Source organism: Ovis aries, chromosome 2, assembly GCF_016772045.2.
Source record: "Ovis aries strain OAR_USU_Benz2616 breed Rambouillet chromosome 2, ARS-UI_Ramb_v3.0, whole genome shotgun sequence".
Lineage (NCBI taxonomy): Eukaryota > Metazoa > Chordata > Mammalia > Artiodactyla > Bovidae > Ovis > Ovis aries.
In genome coordinates, this window is record NC_056055.1 from 48,676,062 (window position 1) to 48,688,113 (window position 12,052).

At 40.7% G+C, this 12,052-nt stretch overlaps 1 long non-coding RNA gene across 1 annotated transcript; it reads left to right on the top strand.

Moving 5' to 3' along the window:
* Nucleotides 1–715: 715 nt before the first annotated feature.
* On the top strand, nucleotides 716–2,814 carry LOC121818616 (uncharacterized). Its single transcript, XR_006058624.1, has 2 exons — nucleotides 716–1,181; nucleotides 2,431–2,814. It is a non-coding gene; the product is annotated as an uncharacterized LOC121818616 (long non-coding RNA).
* The last annotated feature ends 9,238 nt before the right edge of the window (nucleotides 2,815–12,052 follow it).

Below are 12,052 nucleotides of genomic sequence, written 5' to 3' on the forward strand. Positions count from 1 at the left end.
TCCTTTCAGTACTTGAATTACATTGTGCCTCTCCCTTTAGGCCTGCAAAGTTTTTTGCTGAAAAGCCTGCTACAGTCTTTGGGGAGTTCCCTTGGTCATAACTGGTTGCTTTCCTCTTATTGCTTTTATAGTCCCTATCTTTCATTTTTTTGTTGTTTTAATTGCAGTGTGCCTTGGTGTGGTCCTCTTTCAGTTGATCTTGCTTGGGGCTCTGTGTGCTTCCTGGACTTGGGTGTCTGTTTCTTTTCCCAGGTTAAGGACGTTTTCAGCTGTTAACACTTCAAGCAAGTTTTTTGCTTCTTTCTCTCTCCCTCTTCTGAGACCCCTATTATGTGAATTTTATTATTCTTGATGCTGTCCTATAGGTCATGTAAAGTATCCTCATTTTTGAAAATTCTTTTTTCTGTTCAACTTAAGTGATTTCCATCGACTCTGTCTTCTAGTTCACTAATCCCTTTATCTGTATGATCTAATCTACTGTTGATTCCCTCTGGTGTATTTTTTCCTTTCGGCTATTGTGTTCTTCAGCTCTGTTTGGCTGTTTTTTTATGGGCTGGGCAGAATTCAGACAGGCAGCAGCAGTAAGGAAAATCAGGAAGACACAAATTTGACAGTTCCATGGGGGCCAAGGCCACACAGGAAGCAGCCCCCTGTTGATCACTTCTCTGCTCTGAGACTGACCCCATCTACCCCCAACACTCTTTCCAACACACACACCTTTTCCCTTTCCCCACCACCACAGGTGGATTCCTGACTTCCGCCATCTTTTTAGAAAAGGATAGAAAGTTGAGAGGAGATGCTTTCCAGTCTCCAGTACTTTCCCTCACAAGGTCAATTCAGGGCACTGGAATCCAGCATGGGGGCATGGCAGTGGGGGAGAGGAAGCATCCACCAATGTGCTTCATTCTTCAGTAGTGACACCTGCATTGAAAGCTTCCACAGGCAGCACCAGGGTTGGGATAATGGGTGGGACTCCTGGGCAGCTACTGGAGCACCGAACTCAGTCATGCGAAAGCTCCAGAAGGGTAGAAGAGGGGGGAAAAGGGAATTTACTGGATGGAACTCCTCACAAGGAGATTATTCTGTGTGGTTGCAACATTTCAATAAATCTTTCTTTTTAGGGGGAAAGAAGTAAGGAGTCCTCTGAAGAACATGCTTGTAAGAAACCGTCATGGAATGGAGTGAGCTGAGCTTTTTTTTGTTGGGAGAGGTGGTGTGTGTGTGCATATTTAGAAGCAGAGCTCTAATAGTCAGCACAGAAGAGGAAAAACTGAGCTGAGGGCTATCACTAGTAATCCTCCTCCTCTAACAAAGTTTGGCCTCTTCTTTCAATAACAGCTCTTTGGTACAGCACCATTTAAGTAAAAATGGAAAGGGGGCTACTTGTATGTATGTACGTGCACATGTATATGTATAAACTCATGCATGTGTGTATTAGTCTACGCATGAAATATCCCTGGAAGGATTCAGCAATGTGTTCATGTTGGCTGGAGAAGATCTAGAAGGTCAACACCCATTCATTCAGTATGAGTTTGAGAAAGAACCAAGAAAAGGAGCCAAGTAGCAGAATCAAAAACATAATAGAAAATTTTTTCTGAGCTGGGGGATAACACAAATCGTCAGATTGAAAGAGCCCACCAGGTACCAAGCAGATAAATATAGATATCCATACCTAGACTCGTAGAAGTTTCAGAACCCCAAGAACAATGATAAAGTCTTAAAAGCTTCCAGATAGGGAAACAAACATCAGTCTCAAAGGAATAAAAATCTGACTAACATCAGATTTCCCATCAGAAACACTTTTAAACCATGTCTTTAAAATTTCAAGGGGATATGAATTTGAGCCTAAAATCTCTAGGCAAATCAGTAATCAGTGGGGAGAAGGTACTTTGAGCTCTGCAGAGAAAGCTTATAACAGATGTACTGCTGCTGCTGCTGCTGCTGCTAAGTCACTTCAGTCGTGTCCGACTCTGTGTGACCCCATAGACGACAGCCCACCAAGCTCCCCCGTCCCTGGGATTCTCCAGGCAAGAACACTGGAGTGGGTTGCCATTTCCTTCTCCAATGTATGAAAGTGAAAAGTGAAAGTGAAGTCGTTCAGTCGTGTCCGACTCTTAGCAACTCCATGGACTGCAGCCCACCAGGCTCCTCCGTCCATGGGACTTTCCAGGCAAGAGTACTGGAGTGGGGTGCCATTCCCTTCTCCAATGGATGTACTAATGTTTGCTAATTACCCAGGGAGGTACTTGAAGAGAGAAAAAGGGTAGAAGAATGAGATTTCAAGAAACGTGAGATTCAAACAAACTAATAAAAACCAGTGATAACTGAGTAAAAGTAAGGAAAATAAAAATGAAATGAAAACACAGCTTTGAACATTGACAATTGTATGGTAAGTGTTAAGTACCTGTGATTCTCTTTTCTTCTCTACAGATCTGATCACATTTTGTTCTGCAGTGATTAATATTTACATAACCGCAATATGGTAAATGCTATTTTTATTGAGTATTCAGAAGTTCAAGCCTAGAAGACTTGACTATAGTTCCAGAACAGAATGTAAATGTTGCAAACAATGAAAGTGTGAAAGAATGAAGATCGTGTGTATTGACGTGGAGGAACCCGTGATGTAAAGAAGCAAGTTGTAGAATAGTATGAATAATATGACCCTACACACTTATATGTAATGTTATTAATATATATTATATGCATAGTAAAACACCTGGAAAACATTCATTCACTCTTATTTTCTACATTGCTGTGTCTTTTGAATTTTTACAACCATGTCTTACTGTTGTAATTAAAACATTTTAAATAGAATACTAGTTTGAAGACTTACTTATTAGCCTACCTAAAGGACTTAGGGTTTTTGTAAGGTCCTGAACAAAAAGACTGATTGAGTAAAAAGAACTACATTTTATGGAACCCACAATCTAAAGCTAGACAGAAACCTCAGCTGTTCAAAATCTTAGAAAAACAAAACAACAGAAGAAATATCCCAGACCCAAAACCGATAAAAGAGCAACACTGCCATCTACTGACGACTTTTGGAGAATAAGTTGCTTTGAAAGGCTTGTTATATAAATATAAAACAAACCAAAAAAATCCTCCTGAGACCTGCCTAGACCCAAAATCTGGTTTATCTTCTCCAGGAGCATGAATTAGTAGCAATATAAGTAAGAGATCAGGATCATACAGAGAGATGCTTGGGAAAGCATAACAGCAGTTTCAGAAGTGAAGATCTGACACAAGGGACTTGGGCTCAACTTCTGACACGGCTCTTCTGGGGCAAAGGCTTGATGTGTGTGACCAATGAAAAGGAGCGACACTGTATCAGAAAGACCTTTTAAGAAACACTACTTCCTTCAAATAATTTCTGTTGTCCCATGAAATAGGAGATGCACCCCTGCTCACTGCAAATTGGTGCCTAGAGAGGCAGGACCTCTGTCCTGGAAGTGGGAATAGAGTGTCTGCCTGTCTAAGAGAAATTAGAGCACACGGTCTTGGCAGGCAAGCAGGGGTCCAACAAATACTTATCAGGGTTCTATTATATGCCACATACTACGCAAGTCCCCTCACTCCCTGAGTCACAGATCATCAGCCTGACTTACAGGAAGACTTTGATGAATAGCCAAAGCATCAGAGTCTAAGAGAAATCAAACTATATCTGGGGAGCCATCCTGCCAAACCCAATCCAACGTGTATATATCACGCTGACCCACGCCTTAAAAATCCAGGCCCTACAGTCTAATGAACCAAATTCCTGTTCCTTTTTGGGTTGAAAATATTAACACCCCCAATAAGATCAAAGCAGATTGCATTCACTTATTGGTTTAAGAAAGAAACAAGGTAAAAACGTATATTAGAATCACAAAATATTAGAGCTAGAAAGGTTTCCAAAATCATCTGGTTTGTTAAACTCATAAGCTGGACTGGGATCAGGAATGCTGTAAATAAGAATTCTGGTTGCTTTTTAATTTGAAAGGGCAATACAAGAAAAGAAATGGAAGGTGACTCATAGGCACACAGTTTGTTTTGTATGGTCCAGGCTCAGTAAATATTTATTTACATTATAAATAAATACTAATAAATATTTATTGAGCATGTAAAAATATTCTTCACTTTAAATAATTTAAAATTTAAAACCAATCTTCCATTTTACTAACACTGCTGGATTCTAAGGAGAGCCCACTTTTTCGTTTTGCTTTGTTTTAATGACATCAAGTATGAGAAAAACAGAAAGTAATAAAAGGGTAATGAAAGTAGTCGATGGAATTGGTAAACAGAATAGCAAGAGAGAAGCCATCTGGAGATGGGTGGGGTGGTGAATAAGGAAAATAAGAAAGGTCTTCTCTAAGAACACCTGAGAGGTCCTGGTGGTGGGGCTGGAATGCCTTTTTAAAAAGCTGGCACCCCCTTCATCTGGGGACTGCCCAGGATGAAGGACTTTGCTTTAATAATATAAATATCCAGTTTATTGGATGGATTCCGTCAGATCAATTATATTCTTATAGGATTCCCTTAACTGGATGATCATTCATTCAACAAATTCTTCTTGAGGTTTGCTCTGCTCTGGTCTATGTAAGAGGTTCATGGAAATGACTGAGACACGCTCCTCATTCTTGAGGTATTCCTATCTAGTTGGCAGAGATATGCCTTGGAACCACTCAAGGACACAAAATTTATACAAGAGCTTAGAGGGCAGCATGTGTACGTATGACATGGCAGGCCGATTGTTTACCATCTGAGTCACCAGGGAGTTAAGCATCCAAATAATCCTGCAATCTATTTTGTTAGTTCTCATGTGAGGTACTTGGAAAGGGAAAAGTGTGAACACCATCTTCTTGCTTCAATGTGAAGAGAGAGAGAGTGTCCTAAATATCCCCAGGGAGGTTAAATCAGTAAAGAGGTGCAGTTAGAAGCTGAACCAAATGACAGAAATACTGCCGAGATCAGTGACCTACTAGCAGGCAGCACGACTGAATGTGGAGGAAACGACATTTGAGCTGGGCCTTGGGGATGACTCAATTGGCAAGGCAGAGGAAGGGGCATCTGTGGTCCCAGCAGCCCAGCAGAGCCTGAGCAAAGAGGCAAAAAGCAGGGTGTGCTGGCAAACACAAGGGTGACTCCATAGGACTGGCACATAAAGTACGCTGGAGGTAAGAATGGCAGGAGAGGTTTGTTTTTTTTTTTTAAATAGATTTGTGCTTAGTCGTCTCCCACTCTTTGCGAGCCCATGGACTGTAGCCTGCCAGGCTCCTCTGTCCATGGGGATTCTCCAGGCAAGAACACTGGAGTGGGTTGCCATGCCCTCCTCCAGGGAATCTTTCCAAAGCAGGGATGGAACCCAGGTCTCCCTCATTGCAGGCGGATTCTTTACCAACTGAGCCACCAGGGAAGCCTCAATAAAAATAGATTGAGGCATAATTTACACAGTATATGTGTATTACCCACTATACGTGTATAATTAATGAATACTACTGAATTTATAAAATTGAATTTTACTGAATTTATAAAATAGTGAATTCATCACCCAAATCCAGTTTTAGAACATTCCTATCATTGCAAGAAGTCCTCTGGTGCCCATCTGCGGTCTTTTGGTCATGCTTGTTTCACTAGCCATGATGGTGTTGAGGTCCATTCACGTTGCATCACGTACCAGTGGTCCATCCCTTTTGATCACTAATTAGTAACCCATTGAATAAATATAACACTCAAAAAAAATCAGTATCAGTGGCAGACATTCTGATTGCTTCTGTTTTTGGCTATGATGAACAGTGCTGCTATGAACATTCACCTAGGATTCTTTGTGTGGATGTTTTCATTTTTCTTGAATTAGGGTGCCAGATTTAGCAAGTAAAGGCAGATGACTGAAACTGAGTTAAATCCATTTTATCTGCCTTCTCTAATCAAGGTCATTTAAATACCTGCATGTTTTCCACGTGGCAAGTGGTCCAAAAAAAAGATGTTTGCCAGAGTTATTTTCTAGGCGCTTGTAGTCAGCTGTGTCTGGTTAAAGCTAAGCCAGTCTAAACCGGATAGGCCCATCAGCCTTTCCACTGAGCATGAGCGAGCGTGACGTTTTGACCACGCAGAGGCTTACGTAGTTACGCCTGCCTGCGCCGAATAGCACTACTGCTCCTGAGCCTCAGCCCCTCGCACCCCCCGCCGCCGCTGTTTCTTCTTTAGTTATACCTCCAGCTTCCCAGCCTCTTGCCTTTGGGAGGACATATTTGAGATTTGTCGTCCGACCTCCTTGCTTGGCTGCTTATGAAATAAGCCCTCTTTTCGCTGCAAGCCTCGGTGTCTCAGGATTTTGGTTTCCTGCGTGTCCGGCAAGATGAGCCAGCCAGGAAGTAAGTCGAAACGGAGCTTTTGCCAGTGTTTCATCGGCCCCTCGCGGGTACTAAGAGCCTGTGGGTGAGTCCAGGCAGCGGCCTGGTCCAGTGCCAGGGACTGTCCTTTGGAATTCCCAGGTGAGATGCCACTGACCTGCGGCGTCTAAGTTTTGTTTTGCAGCGAAAAAATGGTTTTCAGGGGTTGGGTTTGGAAGATGCGTTTGGGGTGAGTAACCTCGTTAAAGAACCGCACCTGTGCACAGGTTTTTTTCTGTGATCTTGATTGAATCGTGGGTTGGAGGCCTGGTGGGATGTGGGCAGGCAATACAGAAGGCTACAGCTGCTGACTGAGGTACCTGAATGAAAGGCCCAGGACTGTTTTTCTTTCTTGTTTGTTTTTTTTGGTCTTGTTTGTTCTGCTCTTGTTTGCCTATGTTTGTCTAGGTCGGTCTGAGTTAATTGTTAAGAAATGGCTATTAGGGATTGAGCTTCTTGGTGCCCAAGAAGCACCAAGCAGAGAGGACCTGTAGAGAGATTTCGTTGCTATAACCACCCGGAAGCAGAGCCCCTTCTTAATGGGAAATGTTGGTTCAGTTCCCTCTCACAGCCTGCTAACCTGCATTCTTCGGAGTTAGGTGACTCTGGGTTATGAATCCGTAAAAGAGAAAGAAAGAGATGGTATTTTTTTTTGTAACACTGTATAACCACAATATCCTTTAGATTCCAGAGCAAAATGGCCTGAAAATGGATCCATAAATTACAATAAAATCTCACAACTTGATTTATTTTGTAAATGGGAAGGAAAATGAGATAAAATATCTTTTATACAGTCTTATGTTATTGTGTCAGAATAAACCTGTGCAAAGACAATTCAAGATTATGGCCCAACAGGAAGGGCAGGAAAAGAAACCTGTTATTTCACTTGATTCTAAAGAAAAGAAGGAGGGCTTGCTATTAATTCTAATACTTGGACGGCTCCTTCCCGAGCCCCACATGCTGGTGCTGCTGCTGCCTCAGGCTCTCCTCAATCCCCTTCTAGTCCCTGCTGGTGTCTGTGGGTAGAGAAATAGGAAATGGGACTGGTCTTCCCCTCTCATACCTGCCAGGGTACTCCATTTGGCCAGGAAGCTACTCAAACTTAAGTGGGGCAAAATCCCTTAAGGCAAGTCTCCACTGAGGGAGGTGAATGCTGAAACTGGGCAACTGGTGGGGTTGACCTTGGTCCATTTTCCTTTTCCACCTTCAGATTTATTTAATTGGAAGAACAATATGCCAACTTGTAGAGATGACCCAAAGAGTTGGACATTTTTTTCATTAATTTTTTGCAACCTGTTATTCAACCTAGGCTGATGTTCAAAATTTGTTAACCACCCTCCTCACTTCAGAACGCAGAAGGTGCTGGAAAGCCTGGGAGGAGGCAGATGGGCTTCATTCAGAAGCCCCTGGTAACTAGATACAGGCTGCTACAAGCGCAGCTGAACCCACAGTGGGTCCTGTTTGGGATGTGATGCTGGGGACAGGCCCAAGGCTGCATTGTTGCATGGTTGTGAAGACAGGGCCAAAACAAAGACACCTTAATAAAGCACAGGAGGGAATACAGAAACCAAATGAGGATCATTCAGAATTTCTAGTAAGCCTATAGGCACATACAGATGCAGTCCCTGGGATGCGAGAGAATTTGAAGATGGTTGATATGACTTTAATTGGTCAGAACATCCCTGACAGGAAAGTGCAAAAGGTGGAAGGGGCTTTAGGAATACATATGTCTCAATTTGTTGAATTTACCTTCAAAAATTTTAACAGCAGGGACCAGGTTCCCCTCCACACATCCTTTCCAATATTTGCTATTTGCAGACATTTTGACGATAGCCATTCTGACAAATGTGTGGGCTATCTTTCCATTTATTTGAATCATCTTCAGCTTTCTCTATCAGTGTTTTCTAATGTTCATAGTATGCATCTTTCACTTCTTTAGTTTATTTCTGTTTTTTTAATGCAATTTTAAACAGGATTGTTTTACTTTCTCCTATTATTATATTATTATGGATATGCAACAGATTTCTGTATATTAACCCTATATCCTGAAACCTTGCTGAGTTCTTTTATCCTAATAGTTTTGGTAGAGACTTTAAGGATCTTTATGTAAAGTATTATGTCATCTGCAAAGCAGTGACAGTTTTACCTCTTCCCTTCCTGTCTGGGTGCGGTTTTTTGTTTTTTCTCATCTGATTGCTATGGTTAGGGCTTCCAATGCTATGTTAAATAGAAGTAGTGAGCACTGTTTGGGATGTGAGTGAGTCCTGTTTGAGAGGAAGGTGGGAGAAAGGGTTCAGGATGGGGGAATACATGTATACCTACGACCAGTTCATGTTGATGTATGGCAAAAAAGCATCACAATATTGTAACTAAATAAAATAAATTTATCTTAAATTAATTTTTTTATGTAAATGCACACACACATAAAAGAAGTAGTGAGTGGACATCCTTTCCTGTTCCTGAATTTAGTGGGAAGGCTTTTACTTTTCACTGTGAGTGTTATATTGATGAGGATTTGTCACACACTGTTTATTATGGTGATGTCCCCTCGATACCCACTTTGAGAATTTTTATCATGAATGGATGTTGAATTTTGTCAAATGCTTTTTCTGCATCTATTGAGATCATATGATTTTTATCCTTTTGTTTATGTGGTATAAAATTGCTCTTTGTGTTGTTATGATTGTTGAGCCATCCTTGTGACCCTGAAATAAATCCAACTTGATCATAGTGAACGATTCTTTTTATGTATTGTTGGAGTCAATTTGCTAATATTTTGAGGATTTTTTGCATCTATATTCATCAAGGATACTGGCCTGTAATTTTTTTTCGTACTGTGTTTGGTTTGGGTGTCCTTATATAATGGTGTCCTTATATAATGATTTTGGGAGTATTCTCTCCTCCTCGGTTTTATTAGAAATAGTTTGAGAAGGATAGATGTCACACACTAGTAAAGTAATGCTCAAAATTCTGCAAGCCAGGCTTCAACAATACATGAACTGTGAACTTCCAGATGTTCAAGCTGGTTTTAGAAAAGGCAGAGGAACCAGAGATCAAATTATCAACATCCTCTGGATCATGGAAAAAGCAAGAGAGTTCCAGAAAAACATCTATTTCTGCTTTATTGACTATGCCAAAGCCTTTGACTGTGTGGATCACAACAAACTGTGGAAAATTCTGAAAGAGATGGGAATACCAGACCACCTAACCTGCCTCTTGAGAAACCTATATGCAGGTCAGGAAGCAACAGTTACAACTGGACATGGAACAACAGACTGGTTCCAGATAGGAAAAGGAGTACGTCAAGGCTGTATATTGTCACCCTGCTTATTTAATATATGCAGAGTGCATCATGAGAAACGCTGGACTGGAAGAAGCACAAGCTGGAATCAAGATTGCCGGGAGAAATATCAATAACCTCAGATATGCAGATGACACCACCCTTATGGCAGAAAGTGAAGAGGAACTGAAAAGCCTCTTGTTAAAAGTGAAAGAGGAGAGTGAAAAAGTTGGCTTAAAGCTCAACATTCAGAAAACGAAGATCATGGCATGGTCTCATCACTTCATGGGAAATAGATGGGGAAACAGTGGAAACAGTGTCAGACTTTATTTTTTTGGGCTCCAAAATCACTGCAGATGGTGACTGCAGCCATGAAATTAGAAGATGCTTACTCCTTAGAAGGAAAGTTATGGCCAACCTAGATAGTATATTCAAAAGCAGAGACATTACTTTGCCGACAAAGGTCCGTCTAGTCAAGGCTATGGTTTTCCAGTGGTCATGTAAGGATGTGAGAGTTGGACTGTGAAGAAGGCTGAGCACCGAAGAATTGATGCTTTTGAACTGTGGTGTTGGAGAAGACTCTTGAGAGTCCCTTGGACTGCAAGGAGATCGGTCCTGGGCGTTCATTGGAAGGACTGATGCTAAAGCTGAAACTGTAGTACTTTGGCCACCTCATGCAAAGAGTTGACTCATTGGAAAAGACCCTGATGCTGGGAGGGATTGGGGTCAGGAGAAGGGAACGACAGAGGATGAGATGGCTGGATGGCATCACCAACTCGATGGACATGAGTTTGAGTAAACTCTGGGAGTTGATGATGGACAGGGAGGCCTGGCGTGCTGTGATTCATGGGGTCTCAAAGAGTCAGAATCAACTGAGCGAGTGATCTGAACTGAAGTTCTCCATATGTTTGGTAGAATTCCCCAGTGAAGCAGTCCAGTCCTGGACTTTTGTTTGTAGGGAGTTTTGCGTTGTTTTATTGTGGATTCTGTTTCACTTCCAGTGATTATTAGTCTGTTCAATAATTAGTCAAATTATCTGCTTCTTCTTGGCTCAGTCTTGGCAGGGTGTCTGTTTCTAGAAATTTGTCCATTTCTTCTAGGTTGTCCATTTTGTTGGCATATAACTGTTCATAATATCTACTTAATGATTTTTTAAAATTTCTATAGCTTTGATATTTCTCCTCTTTATTATTTCATGTGAGTCTGCTCTCTTCTTGGTGAGTCTGGCAAAAGGTTTATCAATTTTGTTTCTTTTAAAAAAACTTTAGCTCTTGAAACTAGTTCTTAGTTTCATCTTTTCTATTTTTTTTATCTCATTTTATTTTCTCTCTGATTTTTCCTTCTGCTGACTTTGGCCTTTGTTCCCTTTCTAGTTCTTTTGGGTGGAAAGTTAGGTTGTTTGAGAATTTTCTTGTCTCTTGGAAAGACGTATATCACTATGAACTTCCCTCAGAATTGCGTTTGCTGCATCCCATAGAGTTTGAAAAGTTGTGTTTCCATTTTCGTCTTAAGGCATTTTCTGATTTCTGTTTGGATTTCATTGTTGAACCGTTGGGGTTTTTCTTAGCAGCATGTTGTTTACTCTCCACGTGTTTGTTCTTTTCTTGTCTTCCAGTTGATTTCTAGTTTCTTGCCATTGTGATTGGAAAAGATGATATAATTACTACCCTCTTAAATTTGTTGAGATTTGTTGTGTGACCTCATGTATGGCTGATCCTGGAGAATGTTTCATGCACTCTTAAAAAGAATATGTTTTCTTTTTTTTTTTTTTTAGATATGGTATCCTGTAGATATCGATGAAGTCCAACCAGTCTAGTATGTCATTTAGGATCTCTGGTGCCTTACTGCTTTTTATCTGATGGTCTGTCCATTGATGTCAGTGAGATGTTAAAGTCTCCTACTGTTACTGTATTCATTTCCCCCTTTATGTCTGTTAGCATTTGTTTTACATGGTCAGCTTCTCCTGTATTGATTGCATGTATATTAGAGAGTTGAATATCCTCTTCATGTATTAATCCCTTTATCATTATATAATGCCCTTTTTCTTTTCTGTAGCCTTCGTTTTAAACTCTATTTGGTCTGATATGAATATTGTTATCTCAGTTTTCTTACTGTTTCCATTTGCCTGGATATCTTTTTCCACTGTCTCACTTTTAACCTGTGTATATCTTCCACCCTGAATTGAGTCTCTTGTAGACAGCATATTGATGGATCTTTTTTAAAATCCAATCCTATGTCTTTTGATTAAGCATTTATTTAGTCCATTGGCACTTAAATTATAGGGATATACTTACTGCCATTTTATTTCTTGTTTTCCAGTTGTTCTCTTGGTCTTTTTTTTATTTCCCCATTGTGGTTTGATTTTCTTTTGTAATATGTTTGAGTTCTTTTCTTTTTGGTTTTT